This window comes from Puma concolor, chromosome C1 (genome assembly GCF_028749965.1).
Source record: "Puma concolor isolate L17-30 chromosome C1, mPumCon1.1.hap2, whole genome shotgun sequence".
Lineage (NCBI taxonomy): Eukaryota > Metazoa > Chordata > Mammalia > Carnivora > Felidae > Puma > Puma concolor.
Window position 1 is genome coordinate 45,094,687 of NC_141674.1, and position 18,586 is coordinate 45,113,272.

Genomic DNA, 18,586 nt, shown 5'->3' on the forward strand with positions numbered 1-18,586 from the left:
GCTTAGATACAGAGGCGTATGAGTTCACAGGCATCAACGCCATCAATATTTCTACGTGTTCCCAGGTTGATATCAGGCCTCGTGGGATTAGAGATCTCTGTTTCAGGGCTTCACGGAGCCTTAATTCTTGACAATGCCACTCAGTGCTCCAAACCTTCCATGGTTGTACACTGGCTGTTTAAGGTCCCCTCACTTCAGGTGAAGTGACAGGTCTTCCACGATTGAAACCTGAGAAAACCTTCACTAGTATTTCTGTTCTCCTCCTTTCAGGTACGCGGAGTGACTGTTGTCCTTTCAGCCCCTTGACATTAGCCAAGGCCATGAAGTTTGATTTGGCCGATAAAACATGAGTAGAACTGACCTAAGTGATTTCTAGGTGAAAATGTTTCAGAACTAGAGATCCGTTCTCCGTGGTTCGTCTTACGAAAGAATGCATCGAAATGGAGGTGCCGTATAATTGAAGAATCCTTGAATGTGAACGGACCCAGAAGAAAGCTGTCCTACGTAGGTGCTTGGGTTGACAAGGGAACTTGACGTGAACCAAACTTGGTGCTTGATCACTGAGATTTGGGGCTGAATATGGTAGCATAACTTAACTTATTGTGGCTGATAACAGAAGTCTTTCTCCTGTTCTAGCTTTACCTGCAGCTACTCCCCCCTCACTGGAAAGAACATGGATTTTGACATCAGAAGGCTTCCTCAGCTTTCACGTTTAGAGAGAGGAGACAAACACCATTCATCATACACGGTGGTTCTGCTTCGCTCATAGATCAACATAAAATATTATATCATTTCTTCCCTCCAACCCAACACTTCATCCATGTCGGAATACTTGCGTTTGCCTCCATGGGCCCTCCATTTTTAGACAAGGAATCTCTCCTGAATTCTTTATTTTAAACTTGAGTTTTTGATAAATTACAATATCATAGGGGGCATCACGGGAACCCAGTCAGAAAGCAGCCTGGAGTTTATATATGTCAAGGAAGCTGATCTTGGCTTGTCAACAGAGAAAAGTAAGCATTCCTGAAAGTCAGAAAGATGGATGGATTAAGAATATGAATTAGGAAGATAAATGCTCTAAAACCAAGCTCTCTTACATGTCTAAAGTGTTAATATTTAATGAAAAGTGAACACTTTGTTGGCTTTTATTTTCAAGACTTCAGTGGTGTTCTGAAATCAGTCATTTGTTCAAAAATATTTTCGAAGCCTCTACCATGTGCCCAGGAATAATTTAGGCACTGGGGATAAAGCATTGAACAAAGTAGAAAAGAACCCTTCAAGAATGGATTTTTTTTGGGGGGGGGGGAGAGGAGAGCTAGATAGTAAATGTGTAGTAATAAATAAGCTACTTTCAGATAGTGATAAATGTTTTGAAGGAAGGAAGCCCTTCATGGCAGAGGGGAACGGTGCTATGGGACCTATTTGATCTGAGTCTTGCAGAAGATCTCACTCAGGAGTGATGAAGATCTCACTCAGGAGCACTGAAGATGAGAGCCAGTCAAGGGAATGTCTTGGGGAAAAGGGGAAAAACAGGTGAAAGTCTTTGGAGTGTGAAAGGGCTTGACGGGAGGAAGAGGGAGGCCATTGTGACTGAGAGAATGTATGAGATAAGGTGAGAAAGGTTACCCACGGGCCAGGATAGGTAGAGTCTGTGGACCACAATTAGGCGTTTGAATAATATTCAAATGGCAGTGTGAGGAGATGAAACCACTGGGGGACTTTTCTTTCCTTTTTTTTTAAAAAAAAATTGAGGTATAACTGCCATAACAATAAACTGCATGTACGTAAAAAGTACACTTTTGTAAGTTTCGACATATGTGTGTATCCATAGGACCTTTTCACAATCAAGGTAGCAGATGCATCCATTACCACCCAAAGTTTCCTCATCCTCTTTTGTAATCTCTTCCTCTTGGCTCTCCTTTCTTTAAATCTTTACCATCCTAGACTTCCACTGATCTGCTTTCTGTCACTATAAATTTGTTTACTTTTGTAGGAATTCTATATAAGGGCAATTATATAGTGTACTTTTTTTAAAAATCTAGGGGCGCCTGGGTGGCGCAGTCGGTTAAGCGTCCGACTTCAGCCAGGTCACGATCTTGCGGTCCGTGAGTTCGAGCCCCGCATCAGGCTCTGGGCTGATGGCTCAGAGCCTGGAGCCTGTTTCCGATTCTGTGTCTCCCTCTCTCTCTGCTCCTCCCCCGTTCATGCTCTGTCTCTCTCTGTCCCAAAAGTAAATAAACGTTGAAAAAAAAATTAAAAAAAAAAAAATCTAGCTCATTTTACCCAGCATTATTGTTCTGGGATTCATCCATGTTTTATCACTTTTTGTTCCCTTTTATCACTGAGTAGTATTCCGTTGTCTGGATAGACCACAGCTTTTATATTCAATGACCTCTTTGCTGATAAACATTTGGGATTTTTCCAATTTTCGGTTATTGCAAAGAAAACTGCTAGGAACATTCATGTACAAGTCTTTGTATGGATTAAGTTTTGTTTTTCACATTTTCTTTATGTGGGATTTCTGAAGTGGGATTGCTGGATCATACAGTTCTATTTTTATTTTTTGGAGGAACCTCCATATTATTTTGTACGGTGGTTGTACCAATTTACACTCCCATCAACAGTGTACAAGTGTGCCCTTTGCCCCACATCCTTGCCCTAATACTTGTTATTTCTTATCTTTTTGATAATGGCCATTCTAACAGGTATGAGGGAATATGTCGTGATTTGCATTTCCCTGATGATTAGTGATGTGGAGTGCCTTTCCATATACTTTTTTTTTTCCCCTTTGGAAAAATGTCTGTCTAGTCTCATTGCCCATTTTAAAGTCAGATTATTTGTATTTTTCTATTGAGTTGCATAAATTTCTTATACATTTTATATATTAGCTGCTCATCAGTATGTGGTTTGTAAACATTTTCTCCCATGCTAAAGGTAACCATTTCATTTTGTTGACTCTTCTGTTGTGAGGAAGCTTTATAGTTTGACGAAGTCCCACTTACTTATTTTCGGTTTTGTTGCTCCCGCTTTGGTATCATATCCAAAAAATTATTGCCAAGACCAATGTCAAGGAGCTTATTGCCAATATTTTCCTCTAGGAGTTAGTCTTTATATTTAAGTCTTAAATTCATTTCAAGTTAATTTTTGTGAGTAGACGGTTTAGGCTTTACATTAGGTTTTCATATCTGAGTTCATTTTTCTATATGGTACGAGGTATAGACAGAAGTTCACTTTTTTGCATGTGAATGCTGCAGCAGCATTTTTTGAAAAGGCTATCCTTTCTCCAGTGATTTGCCATTGCTTCTTTGTAAGAAAATCAGTTGTCTATGTATATGCAGGTCTATTTCTGGACTCTGTTTGATTCCATTGATCTATTTGTTTATTTATGCCAATATCACACTGCTTTGATTATTTGATTATTATTTATAATAACTCTTGAAATTAGATAGTGATAGCCCTGAATCTTTGTCCTTCATCAAAGTTGTTTTGGCTATTCTAGGTCCTTTACATTTCTCTACGAATTTTAGAATCAGCCTGTCAATTTCTGCAAAAAACAACAACAATAAAACAAACGAAAACCTGCTGGAATTTTGGTTGGGATGTGTTGAGCCAAGAAGACAAATGGGGAGAATCGACATCTAAACAATATCGAGCCTTTTGAACTATGAACAGGGTGTATCTCACCACTGATTTAGGTCTTGTTTAACTTCCACAGTATTTTGTAGTTTTAAGTGTAGAGGTTCTTCACAGCTTTTGTTATACTTATCCTTATGTATTTCATAAATATACATTTTGATGCTATGATAAATTACATTAAAATTTTTTTCTAACTGTTCATTGATTTTTGAATATAGATAATTCTTCCAGCTTGCTAAATGCAGTCGTTTTAATAGTGTTTCTGTAGAGTATATAACATTTCCTGCAGAGATGGTTATGTTATCTGTGAATAAAGGCAGTTTTACTTAATCTTTTCCAGGCTGAATGACTTCTATTTGATTTTCTTGTTTAATTATACTTCCATGAAGCTCCAGTTCAATGTTAAGAGTAATGTAAGAGTAGACATCATTGCCTTGTGCCTGAACTTAGGAGGGGAAGTGTTCGGTCTTTTACCATGAAGTGTGATTTTGGCTGCAGATTTATCATAGATGCCCTTTTTTTTTTTTTTTTTCAACGTTTATTTATTTTTGGGACAGAGAGAGACAGAGCACGAACAGGGGAGGGGCAGAGAGAGAGGGAGACACAGAATCGGAAACAGGCTCCAGGCTCTGACCCATCAGCCCAGAGCCTGACGCGGGGCTCGAACTCACGGACCGCGAGATCGTGACCTGGCTGAAGTCCGACGCTTAACCGACTGCGCCACCCAGACTCCCCCACAGATGCCCTTTAATAAGACTGAAGAAGTTCCATCATTTTCGTGGTTTGCTAAGAGTTTACATCAGAAATGGATGCTGGATTTGGTCAGACGATTTTTTGGTATCTATTGAGATAGGTATGTATATTTTAGTTTATTCATACAGTGAATTACATTGATCGATTTTTTTGAATGCCGAAACAACCTTGCATTTCTGGGATTAACCCATTTGGTCAGGATGCATTGACTTTTTAAATATGTTTTTATTTTTTGTTTTTTTTTTCAACATTTATTATTTATTTTTTGGGGGGGACAGAGAGAGACAGAGCATGAACGGGGAAGGGGCAGAGAGAGAGGGAGACACAGAATCGGAAACAGGCTCCAGGCTCCGAGCCATCAGCCCAGAGCCTGACGCGGGGCTCGAACTCACGGACCGCGAGATCGTGACCTGGCTGAAGTCGGACGCTTAACCGACTGCGCCACCCAGGCGCCCCTTAAATATGTTTTTAAATTTAAGTTGTTAAAATTCTGTTCATAAGTGTGCCGGTATGTTTATGCAGATATGCACATTTAATGTGATTATTAATACACTTAAGTTTAAGTCTGTCATCTTGCTTTGTGTTTTATGTGTCCCATCTGTTCCTCATTCCCTCTTCCCTTATTTTCTGCCTTTTTTTTTTTTTTTTTGGATTGAATTTTTTTTTATGATTCCATTTTATCTCCTTTTTGGCTTATTAGTTATATCTTTTTGTTCTTTGTTTTGTCATTTTAACGGTTGCTTTAGAGTTTATAGTATACAGAACAGCTCCCTTGGGGAGCTTGGAAAAGGAGTGAAGAACAGTCTTAATTTCTTCCCTAGACACCCAGATCTTTTTTTTTTTTTTTTGCTTTTTTTTAAGAGAGAGAGAGAGAGAGGTAGAGTGCTAGTGTGTGAGTGGGGGAGGGGCATAGGGAAAGAGAGAGAGAGAGAGAGAGAGAGAGAGAGAGAGAGAGACTGACTCTCAAGCAGACTCCATAGTCAATGTGGAGCCCAATGCAATGCAAGGCTCAGTTCTATGACCCTGGGACCATGACCTGAGCCAAAATCAAGAGTCAGACGCCCAACTGACTGAGCCCCCCAGGTGCCCTTCCCCATGCCCTTTTCCAGTGGGTCCAAAGCCCAGGGGTAACTTGGGTTCCAATACTGTGGGTGGGTATGGGATACTCAGTCTAAGTTTTGTACTCAGGGGGGCAGTTTAACCCCATTTCTCTTTGACCACCACGCAAGGGGAGGTTGTGGGAAAACCACACCAAGAGGCAACCAGGAGGGTCGAAGGAGCAACCTGGAAATACAAGGATAACACCAGACAGGGTGCCAGAAGGCTGGCTCAGACCTGTTCCTGGACTCCTCCCATGTGGATGTTCACAGCTACCTCGTTGCTCAAAAGGGGATTTGCATCTCAGGTGAGGCCTCCGGCCATCTGCCCAACCTAGTATGTGGCCTGTGTTGACACAATTTGACAAAACCCAACAGAGTTTAAAGTGCTGGTGTGCAAAATGTTGCAAACCTTCCAGACTGAGTCTTGTTCAGTTCCTCAAGACTTCCAGGCTTCTCACTTATGGGCCTTTCCCATGCGGGCATCTTAGTTCGGATCATTCCCCCTGTGCTTGCCCATTCCATCCGCCCGGATCCTAGAGATCGGAACTTAAGAACAAACTCCCCCTTGGACAGCTTTCCTCATGCTCTCCCCACCCTCACACACCTCACCTTGTTGGGTCCCCACCCCCGTCACGTGCTTCCATCGCACTCCCGCTTCCATCTAACTCCCCTTTCCTTACAGAGCTTAGGGTCCGGCAGGGAGAGAGAAAAGAAAACAGGCCATGAAAACACGCATGACATCTTGTTCACATTTGCCTTTTAATTCCCGCCAGACATTGTTCATGGTACTGCACACAGCCAATTATACGGTGGGACGGACGAATGGGTGAGATTGCAAGTAAGTCAGGTGCAGTGTTTGCTCAGACAGAACTGGGGCCCTGGGTTAACCCCCAGGTTAACCTATAGATTCTGGAGTATTCAAAGGTTTGAGGGCAAGGGGAGTAAATCATCCTTATTAGCACAGGAAGAGTTAAGGCCTTCTCCCTCCACCTGTCCCACAGTTTCTCCTATAGCTGCATCTCAAAGGCATCCAGTGACCCATCTATGATGCGGATTGTCCCTCTCCCCCAATCAGAGTAATTATCATCTTCACTTCTAACACCATATATTGTTTTGCCTGTTTCGTTGGAATTATGTAGTGTGGATATATATAAATATGTTTATATTTATACCAATGGGTGTGTACATATGTACATCTTTTTTTTTTTTAATTTTTTTTTTCAATGTTTATTTATTTTTGGGACAGAGAGAGACAGAGCATGAACGGGGGAGGGGCAGAGAGAGAGGGAGACACAGAATCGGAAACAGGCTCCAGGCTCTGAGCAATCAGCCCAGAGCCCGACGCGGGGCTCGAACTCACGGACCGCGAGATCGTGACCTGGCTGAAGTCGGACGCTTAACCGACTGCGCCACCCAGGCGCCCCCATATGTACATCTTTTATGTCTGATGTGACCCAGGGATTATGTTTCTTGAATGTCGTTATAAGACCACATTAACAAGATAAAGAAAAATGTTAAGGGAGAGATAGATGAAGAAAAAAAAAATGAAGTAGGAAAGAAGGTAATTTTACATTTCGATGATCTTATTTTTAAGTAAAAGCACACCCGTGAGAACTAAAAAAAAATAACAAAAATCCAGTAAAATGAAAGGATAACAGCTGAAATATAATAATGAGCTAGTGTGGACAGGAGTTAAAATAAGATAAGAGGCAAAAAAAAAAAAATCCCCAATGAATAAAAATATGAAAATAAAAGAGATAAATGATGATGATTATAGGCCATACCTATGAGTTAAAAAGTGAAAAGGAGGGGGCACCTGGTTGGCTCAGTCAGTTGAGCATTTGACTATTGAGATGCCCTTAGCATCCTGACGCCCTAGTGGGTATTTGCTAAGTGTTCTAGGGGGTCGGGAGGCGGGTGGAGAGAAGCCAAAGGGGATGGGGCACAGCGACATTGTCAAACTCCACTTCCCAGGAAACTGTATTTTTTTAAGGTTTAGTTATTTATTTTGAGACAGAGAGAGAGAGAGAACAAGTGGGGGCAGGGTCTGAGAGAAAGGCAGAGAGAGAATCCCAAGCAGCCTCTGTGCTGTCAGCACAGACCCTGACATGGGGGCTCGAACTCATGAACTGTGAGATAGTGACCTGGGCTGAAGTCAGACGCTCAACCAAGTGAGCCACCCAGGCGCCCTGAGGGCTTGATTTTTTTTTTTTTAACGTTTATTTATTTTTGAGACAGAGAGAGACAGAGCATGAATGGGGGAGGGGCAGAGAGAGAGAGGGAGACACAGAATCGGAAGCAGGCTCCAGGCTCTGAGCCATCAGCCCAGAGCCCGACGCGGGGCTCGAACTCACGGACTGTGAGATCGTGACCTGAGCTGAAGTAGGACGCTTAACTGACTGAGCCACCCAGGTGCCCCGGGCTCGATTTTTTAATGATGAGAATGATAATGGTAATCATTAAATGTGTCTAGCACCACACTGGGTGGACATTGTCCCCCAGACGGTCTCACTTTTAGAGCTCACACCGGCCTTCTAAGTGTCATTTTTCATAGATTCATATTTCATAGATCCTCTAAGATGAACCTGTATCTTACAATCTCTGTGATAAGAGAGCTTTATCTTGTGGTTTGATGGCCCATGGGTTTTCTTAAAGGCACATAAAAAATGGTGGCTCTGACAGTTTATGGTGTGTGTTCGATTTGATGGGATACAGTAGATGCCACTCTCCACGTTTTCCGGATGAGAAAACTGAGGGTCCAGGAGACCAAACAAGCTGCCTGAGATCCTACGCAGGTGCAGGTACATCACCGCGGTTGGTGATCACCATGGCATCTGCTGGTTACGGATACCAAAACGTGTTCATTTTTTCCCCTGGAAATCATCTGACCCACCCCGAGGAGGTCCAACCCCAGAACGTGCGAGCGGACAAAGCTCCCAGGAGACAAGCTGGTAGAAGCTGGTCGTGGGCATGGGAGCGAGGTGCGGGGTGGGGGGCGGGGCGGATCTTACCTGGGTTCTCCACCCCACCCAGTGCCAGGCACGAGGCACGAGGCTACCCCTTCCCAAGACCTGCTTTTTGTTTTCTCGAAAGGTGTATTTGTTGTTGTGAGAGAAGGGGCAGCGTGCAAGCGGGGGAGGGGCAGAGAGAGAGTGGGCAGAGGATCAGAAGCCGCGCCGACAGTGAGCCTGATGAGCCTTGATGCGGGGCTGGAACCCATCCACCGCGAGATCATGACCTGGGCCAATCACAGTCGGTCGCTCAACCGACCGAGCCACCCAGGTGCCCCTGCCTTCTGCTTTTAACATCTTTCCTATTTCCTTATCCCCCCCCCCCCGCCCCCGTTTTTGATTCATTTTGGTTTGTTTGTTTTCTTTCTGCTTTTGTCTTCCCGGCTGCTGGTTCCATCAGGGAGGTAAGGAGACCCTCAGCTGGAGGGAAGTATCAGGCTCCCATATTATTTTTCTCTTCCACTTCTCTCTCCTTAGCAGACAGCTGGCTGGCTGCCTCGGAGATCGGCAAACTGGAACAGGAGCCGCAGAAGCACTGTGTCCACTGCACCGCCAGGCCAGGAGAAACAATATTATCTCCTTGTGAGAACAGTTTGTTCCTGTCGTGCTTTGATTTAACCTTACAAGGAAAAATGGCCAGTTACGGAGTCATTTTCCTGAATGTTGTTGGAGCTGCCTGGCGGTCCTTCGCGCTGGATGGTAATGGCCCACATCTGGAGAAGCCTGGTGCGATCTCCCTGGACACCTTGGCTTTCTGGTTTCAATCAAAGTGCCTTATCAGTCTCTCCCGAGTGTTTACAAATGTAGAAATGAATTTGTGAAGAGCCCGTGGAAATGTAGAGCTGAAAGGGATCGTTTGATCCAAGCTCCTCATTATATAGATAAGGAAAGTGGGGGGGGGGCACAGAGAGGGGTAGTGGCTCGCCAAAGCCACACAGGACTGCAAGCCAGGTCACTGGCTGGAGGTCATCCAGGGGTTTTCCTTAGGATAAGTTACAAAAGATTTGCAACAGTGTTTGGTGGTGACAGCCCGTTGACCTACAGCAGGCTACTTGTCTGTACTGTGCATTAGCCTTCTAACTAAATCTCCTTGCCGCTGGCTCTCCCCTCACTAATTAATGTGTATGTGCTGCAAGTACATCTTCGGGGTTGAGCCGCTAATCACATCTCTCCCTGCTCAAAAATTAAAACAATAGAATAGAATAGAATAGAATAGAATAGAATAGAATAGAATAGAATAGAATAGAAAAAATAGAATAGAATAGAATAGAATAGAATAGAATAGAATAGAATAGAATAGAATAGAATAGAATAATACTTGGAAAGATGGGGAAAAAAAGTGAATAGAGTTTGAAAACTTTCAGGACTGAATCAGACTCCCTCATGGAATCAAGTCCCATTTAAAATGTTTGGTTTCCTTCCTCCTTAAAACAAAGAACAAAGAAAAGAACATGATCTCTTACTGGACTCGTGAAACAATCACCCAAGTGATCTCCCTGCTTTTCTTCTTGCTGCTCTGTTAATGAAGTGTTCGCACCGTGAACCGAAGCGAGCTTTGAAAACATAAACCAGACCGTGCCACTCTCCCGTTCAAAGCCCTCCCTCCCAGCGGCCCCTCAGCACACCTAGAATAAACCTGATTCCATACTGTGGCTGACGCCACTCTCCAGGCTCAGTCGCTTGCCACCTCTCAGACCATGTCTTCTACCCTTCTCACCTCCTCTAGCCCCACTGTCTCTCCTTCTGTTCTTTGGCTCTACTAAGCTTATTCCTGCCTCAGGGCCTTTTCACTTGCTTTCTCTCGCATCAATACCCTTGTATTTTGGGGCGCCTGGGTGGCGCAGTCGGTTAAGCGTCCGACTTCAGCCAGGTCACGATCTTGCGGTCCGTGAGTTCGAGCCCCGCGTCGGGCTCTGGGCTGATGGCTCAGAGCCTGGAGCCTGTTTCCGATTCTGTGTCTCCCTCTCTCTCTGCCCCTCCCCCGTTCATGCTCTGTCTCTCTCTGTCCCAAAAATAAATAAACGTTGAAAAAAAATTAAAAAAAAAATACCTTGTATTTTATGATTTATGGCTGACTTCTTTTTTTTAATCTCAGATGTCATCTCCTCAAAGAGACCTTCCCCAATCGTGCTATATAACATAGCAACCTCCCCTCCACTGATTTCCATGTTCTATTTTCCTCTATAGCTCTTACTACCTAAAACTATTTTTTCTCATATACTTGTGCGATATCTGTTTACCTACTTGGTTACTGTCTGTCCTTTCTTAGTGTCCACCCATCTCCACACACTAAAATGTAAACTTCCTGAGAGCAGAAACTCCCTCTTGCTTGCTTTTCTGTTTCCAGTATGTGAAACGGCATCCGGCACCTAGCAGACAAAATTGAATTCAATTTTTTAAAAGCTTACAAAAGCCTTGGTCTCTGCGCCCTGGGAGGTAGTCTTGATTCCAAAGGGTCCTTAGTGCCACCTTTTCTTGGAGCAGAAGATGGTTGGGTGGTAGTAATTGAGCAATGTAGACCAAATGGACTGGGTGTGATCACAGGGCTCAGTCACATATCAAGGGGCCAGGACATTTATCTACCAGTATATGATGAGGAGATTTCCTGCCTCCTGAGTCCCAGGGGTCTAACATAGAAGGTATCTTTTTTTTTTTTTTTTTTCAACGTTTATTTATTTTTGGGACAGAGAGAGACAGAGCATGAACGGGGGAGGGGCAGAGAGAGAGGCAGACACAGAATCGGAAACAGGCTCCAGGCTCTGAGCCATCAGCCCAGAGCCCGACGCGGGGCTCGAACTCACGGACCGCGAGATCGTGACCTGGCTGAAGTCGGACGCTTAACCGACTGTGCCACCCAGGCGCCCCGAAGGTATCTTTGTAGACTGACACAAGTCTGGGAAAGGAGTGGTCCCGGGTATTTCATTTTCTCCTGGAATTTGAGTTAAGAGGATTTATGACTGCCAAGCAGATACGAATTTACCTTGAGATTACCCTTAAGCTTTAGGGCTCCTCGTTCGTCCAAGTGCCTTCCAAGGCTCTGAGAAGGGCTCCAGCAATGTGCGTCATCATATAAATCTGCACAATGTTCTAAAGGAAGCCATTTCACTTAAATCAGCTCAGGCCCCTGCCTCTGCACTACACCTTCCAATATGTCACGCATCCCCTGGTGTGAGAAGGCCTCGGGCATCGCTGGGAATTGGCTGAGGGGACGTTGGGTTGGCAGCGCCTTTGGCTTGGGGTTAGTGAGAATAACTGCTGTGAGCCACTGTCCCCCTCCACGTGTAGCGAAGTTATGATCGCCATCCTGGTGTAGGAAAGACTTCTGGGAGTAGTTCTACCACTCACTCTGCTCTGGCGGGGCCAGGGGTGGGATCCCGACGTGAACACAGGTGCTATTCCGCAGCAGCAGAAACGTACGGACAGTGGAGGAGAAACAATATTTGCAATCTGTGGGGCCAGAAGCTAGTCTGTGGAAAATACTGAAAACCATCAGATGTCCAAAATTGTTAAGGAGGAGATTTGGTTCTCCTCGGCACCTAGTCAACATGGAAGTTCTTCCCTGTTAGGCATATACTCAACGAGGCCGCACGCGCAATGATAAATGCCCCTTGCACGAACTGCATCAGTAGAATTTATGGGCATTCCTGCAGTCACAGGGCACAGACCTCTACGTACCGGTACTGACAGTGGGTATGTCAGTGCCACGTCTCCTATCTTTGGCAACCCAGGGTCTCGGATCCCATCTTAGTGTATCTGATCTAAATGGGGTCTGACCCATCTGGTTCGCCCAAAGTGTGTGTCAGTTCCGGAAGAAATTGTACTTCAAATTATCGCCCAGGCCACAAAATAGGCTGTATGGACAAGTATTTCGAGGACACCACCCCTGCATGTATCAACAAGTCGCTGTATGCAGTTTGAGAATAAGTTGATTATGTAATTATGTAGCTCAATCAAACATAGAGGCAATTTTTAAAGCGCACTGGAATTTCTCTTGGCATGCCCTGATTTGGGATTGATTTTGTACATGTTTTTTTTTTTTTTTTTTTTTTTCAGAATTACTGAGTATACCTGAATTCAAATCTTATGAGAAGGAGCTATCTCGGTGGAAGCCAGAAATATGAACTGAAAAGGATACCGGTTGAAACTTTAAGTGTCAAAAACTGTCGAGGGCTTACTAAAATCTCTGCTGGTCATACTGGGCGATGAGTAAAGAATCGTTGATAGCTGGGGAAATATAGAGAGTGAAGTTGACAAAATAGCCAAAGAGAAGATCCTGAGGTTCGGGATACCCTTAAACAGAAATTGGAGGAGAAAAGATAAAAATGGTGGAGAATAAGATAATTTGTACTCTCAAGGGAATGCGCAAAGGTCAAAGGTCAAGTGTGGCTTCATATTTATGGATTCATTGTGCCCTTTCATTGGGCTCTGTTGACATGAGCAGTAATTTCATTCAGCTTGATTTGGTGAAAGGCCCGTTTTTAGTAACACAAAACTCTTTATATGACGTACAAGGACATCAACGTCAAACTGGTTAATTAATGTCATCAATTCAAAAAATATTAAAGATGAGTCATACAGCATAAAACTTGAAATGTTCTGAAATCCCAAAGCTCATATATGAAAGAAACTTTGTAGAGACTTACCCAAATTTGATGATAATCCTGATAATTTATAGGACATGCACAATAACAAGGTGTGAAGCGGAGACTTTCTCTAACTTATCCATAATAAAAACAATTTTGAAGAGTCCATGCTGGAGGAAGACAGACTTAACTATCTTTCTGTTCCCTCTGCAGAAGATATTACAAAATTATTACTCTACAGAGAGGTCATAAAAGATGATGTAGCCAAAAGTATAGGTAAAAAGCTGATTAAGGAAAACAAAAATTGAGGATATTATGGTCTTTGCCAGCTTTTAAAAATGTGTCGCTTGTGGTGATTTATTTTCTCATGCTAAATAAATATCCACTCTCGAGACTAATTTTGTGTTCAAAATTTTGTGTTCTTTTTTCCTAACTGGGCCTTCACAAAGGCAAACCATGGGAGCTTTAGGCCACACCAAACGTGAGTTAATCTGTGGCCCTCAGATGGAAAAGCATGGGACGCAAGCCTCTTGTAGCAGGACCAAGAGACTGAAGGGGTAGGAATGTCCTGTGTAATTACTACGGAAAGTTTTTACTTGTTGAAACACTTAGTTACACCTTGCAACGAAGCAAGGTTCACTATAGGGCGGAACAGCTCATGAAAAAAAAAAAGCATCCTTTTATCTGTCTGCCTCAAAACATCGTTTTCATTTTTTCCTGGTCGGCTGGGTTGTCCCCCCTAAATTCATGTCCACATGGAATCTCTGAAGGTGACCTCATTTAGAAATAGAGTCTCTGTAGACATAATCGGTTAGGTTAAAATGAGGTTATGCTGGATGAGGGTGGGTCGTAAATCTGGTGATTTCATAAGAAGATGGCTACGTGAACAGAACAGAGACACAGAGGGAAGGGGCCGGTGGGGACTGAGGCAGAGATTGGAGGTATGCTGGAACAAGCCTACCTTCCAGGTATGCTGGAAGCTCAAAGAGGGAAGAGGGATTCTCCCCTAGAGCCTGGGGAGGGAGCATGGCTCTGCCGAATGCCCTGATTTTATACTTCTTGCCTCCGGCACTGTGAAAGAATGTATTCCTGTTGTTTTAAACCGCAGCCACATTTGTGGTAATTTGTTACAACAGGCCTAGGAAATTAATACCCCCTGGTCACTGGTGGGTGAGGGGTGGCAGGTGCTAAAGGTCAGCGTTTCAAGAGAGGTAAGCAGAAAAAGCCCCTGTCCTCTATCACTCCGTGACTTTGCTGCAGAAACAGACATTCATGGTGCTTTACTATGCACTAATTGCCATCAGGCAACAAGAGGGAACAGAGAGAGCAGTTAGAGGCAGCCCTGACCCCATGGAGTTTCCAAGCAAGCAGAGAGATACGTCATGAATAAAAAGATGGCTGCTTCCAGGAGAGACAGAGCAGAGCAGGGATGAAGACCACGTCTCCCAGGGGACTTCCTGTGGTGGCAAGATGACAGGTTAAGGGGGCAGGAGTGGTATGGAACTGGGCCAACAGCAAACCAGAGAAGCACTTGGGTGCAGAGAGAGAGGGAGAGAGAGGGAGAGAGAGAGAGAGAGAGAGAGAGAGAGAGAGAGAGAGAGAGAGAAGGAGGTGGAATTTCAGTATTTTCTATGAGGAGGAAATTTTGAGGAGAGAGGGATACATCTAAAGGTGATTTTTCAGAAGGATTTCTGCTTGGGATGCTGTGCAAATTTTCCAGTGTGTGTCTTTGACAAAATGAGCAATGCAACTGTCCATAACTATTCAAAGTTTGCAGAGCGAGACCAAGGTTTCTTTGATGTGGCATCTTATATATACAGGACCATGAGACCTTTTGGCTTTCTGTGGGTTACCCACGGACACAAATATTTTGTAATGGAAGGTGGGACATGAGCTGGCCAGGAGAGGAGCAGCAAAGTACCAGTCAAGACTAGCGAAGGTGAAGACAGTCTATTTGGGAGCTACTCTTTGTCTCACCCTATGGTCCCCACGACCTGACGCAAGCACCTCCCCAGGGAGCAACTTATTGTAGAGAGGGCCATCATCTCTCTGGGGCGTTGTGACTACTGGTCCCAATACTGGTGTCCCCCTCTCTTGGCCCCGCCAGAAGTGTGAAACAGCCAGAGCCCCCTGGCTTCAGAGCACACTCTGGGGATCTTTTTAGTCTTCTCAAAGCTCCATGGAGACCCTTGCTAACTTCCTCTCTTCATCCAGGTGTAACCTCAGAGAACCCTCTGTACTCTCTTCCTTCTCACTGGCCCCCCTTCCTACTCTGAGAGTGCATTTGTCACAGGACCTGAACACATCCTTAGCTGCTAATGTGGTATGTTATTTCTAAGACTTTTATGTTATAAAGTTCATGATGAAATTCGATCCCAGGGCCCAGGTGGTTTAAAGAATGTTTCCAATGTTCTACTTATTTAGAAGTGAGGGGGGCTAGTCTTCAAAAAAATCCCTTTACATCTTGGCCAAGTCCCTGATGTACAGTTGGACCACATCATAAAAGACTCTCAAATGGTTATGGCCAGTGTCATTGGATTGAATCATCTCCCTACCCCGATGATGAGTCTGCGGGATTGGGCCCGTTCCCAAGCCCAGAGAAGTTTCGACTGCACACTCGGGCACCTGGGGAGTTGGCTGCCGCCATCTGCTTTCTTGGAAACTAAAGAGGAAAAGGCATCTGTCGGGCTGTGCTCCCTTGGTATTAGCCCTACTGACTCTAAACAACATTCAATTGAAAATAAGCTCCCAAATGATGTCAGATTTGGGAAGAAATCACATCCTGAGCATCACTCATGGCTGGCAGTCAAATCTTGATTTTTATTTTTGTCTCTCTCTTGTCTTTCCCAGAAAACATATTCTCTTCTTGCCGGGGCTCAAAGCCTGCACTTTGCACCTCCGCATGCACTTGGGGAACTCCAGGCGCTTTCACACAGGGTAGGAGACGGGGAGGGGGTTAGACTTGGTGCTGTTTCTTGAGGGCTGTGTGAACCTGGATGGGTCACTTTGCTCTCTGTTTGCATTTTCTCCAAATGCACAGTGAATGTGGAAATGCCAAATCATGAACTCTCCACATTCTGATGGGAAGGAGACTGCTTTCTTCCAGAGACCAGTGATTCTCATCATCTATAATGTATTACCTCTTATTCCAGATGACATTGGCGATTTTAGCAGCAGAGTATGGTTCCAAAAGTCCTGTATCTTTTTTTTTTTAATTTTTTAATGTTAATTTTTGAGAGAGAGAGAGAGGGAGTGAGGGAGGGGCAGAGATAGAGGGAGACACAGAACCAAAGCTGTCAGCACAGAGCCCGACGCGGGGCTCAAACCCACAAACTGTGAGATCATGACCTGAGCTGAAGTCAGATGCTTAACTTGACTGAGCCACCCAGGCGCCCCAGTCCTGTATCTTGTATATTAGCCTAACTGAATAATTAAAGGGCCTCTGCAGGATCATCACATCAAATAATTCTTGGAGAGTCGATCACAGTATATTATTTATCTAAATGGTACCCCAGAGTTGTGCAAATTGGCAGGGACTGAGGATGTGGTGGGGATCATAATCATCATTATGGTATCTCCCAGTTCTTCGATCAAGACACTAATCTCAGTGACTGCTGCCCCCTTTGCTAGGGACGGGGGAACTTTAGAGGCTTCCCCTTGGCCTTTCCTTTGGCTCCTTCTCCACGGATTAAGAGGCCAACGTGTGGATCTGTGAGTTCCTGAGACTATGTTTCGAACACTATATTTAGAAATTCCGGGACAGATTCGGAGTTTCCACTGAACTTACCATGAAACAAAATTGAGTCAACATTCCATTTATCACCTGACCTCTAAATAGATTTAATAGTTCTCATTCTACCTGCTAGGCTGCAGGAGGTTCTGGGTCCTAGGACTTAGTGTTTAATTAAGGCCACTGCCTAGTCATTCCTCAGAGGTACATACACCCTGTTGAAAAGACACAGGTCTCTTTGGGGAAGGCTAGGAGAAAGAGTTACAGGGCCTACTTTCAATATTTTTACATGATTCATCCTTCCCTTTTGAAGGCTACTTGGCCATACATCCATGCAAGGAGCCCTGGGTTTGCTCAGATACCCAAATTGCATCGGGGATGGCAACGATGTTAGTAGCATAATACCTCGGTGCCATAAAACCTAGAAGTATGCGAATCAAGTAGGTCCTTATTGAGATACCAGTCTCTTTGGGGCTTAAGGAATCCCAAGGTCATGGCACCTTCCACTCTTGTCCCTGCAAGTCAGCCACTTGCTGCTTATTATGGTAACCACGCCTACTTTACAAATGCAGGTGAAATGCTTCTAATTGTCCCCACTGGTGTTTCCTCTTCCCAGTGAAATTCGTGACTCCATTTTACCCGGAACTTGACCCATCAGTATCCCCGGCCTAGAGAAAAACACCATGAAACCACTCTTCAGTGATGCTGGCACTCACTTCATCAACGAGGATCTTAAGTCTTGCTAGGAGAGTGTGTTCAGATCAACAACGCAATCGCTGGTAGGGAGTGGGCGGTCACCCCTGATGAATCCACTCGAGCATTCCCGTCCCCCAAAGACTTTGAATCCAGAGTCCCTGGAAGGATAGGCTACTGATAACATCAGCGAGATAAGTTAACGGTTTTCTCCCGCTGGCTGAGGCACTCTCAAAGTTCATCTCTACGCTTGTTCTCCAGCGTTTTGTGCTTCTCACCTCAGGTTTGACTTTGAAACTCCCTCCTTTTCATTCTCTAAAGCACTCATGTATTTATTTGATTCTAATTATGAATCTGAAGACAATGGTGGGAGAAAGGTAGTTACCTTGATTGGTGCTTCTGGACTTCCAGGGTACCCTTGAAAGCATTCCTTGCATTCCTTTGCAATTTCTAGGGAAGCCTTCTCTTTTCATCTGTACCCTCACTTTTACACAAGAGACAACGGGTATGGTGAGGCTGGGAATTCATTTTATACGCCGCTTTGTTAGCCCAAGGCTTGGGCTGAATTTGCTCTCTCTCTGCCTCAGCTTTGTAGATGTACATTACAAAGGACTCTTTTCTTGCCCAAGGCATGAAAGCTTCCCAGATCTTAGTTTGTACCTTGAGCAGAGAATTTAGGGATTTGAGTTTGTAATTATCTTTCTTTGAGCTATTGGTGGCTTTCCAATGTGGTCCTTGAATTCCACATGCATGTTTTATGGTCCTAGCATTATGGGCCATGGGCTAGTATGATGGTCCTCCAAACTTTGCTCGTAGTGTGCCCTCAGCCAATAGTTTAGTCATTGTTGTGATTATCCTTTGTTACCGCATGCCATAAATTTCTCAATGTCTATTCCTAGCGATGAATGGCAATTACTCTGCCTTTAGCTCCCTTAGATTAGATAGATGATCCAAAATTCCTGTCCCTCTAGATGTCCATCCCTCATCCTCTCAAGCTTTCTGGATTGCAGCTCATTCCTGGACACTCAGTTGCAAGTAACAGAACTCACTCTGGTCGACTGTGGAAAAATAATGCCCCGG

The 18,586-nt window shown here is 44.3% G+C and overlaps 1 long non-coding RNA gene across 1 annotated transcript; it reads left to right on the forward strand.

The window, feature by feature from the left end:
* The first annotated feature begins 13,909 nt into the window (after nucleotides 1-13,909).
* LOC147578037 (uncharacterized) lies at nucleotides 13,910-17,694 on the forward strand. The gene is made up of 3 exons (XR_015254178.1): nucleotides 13,910-14,051; nucleotides 15,298-15,406; nucleotides 17,430-17,694. It is a non-coding gene; the product is annotated as an uncharacterized LOC147578037 (long non-coding RNA).
* Nucleotides 17,695-18,586: the final 892 nt, after the last annotated feature.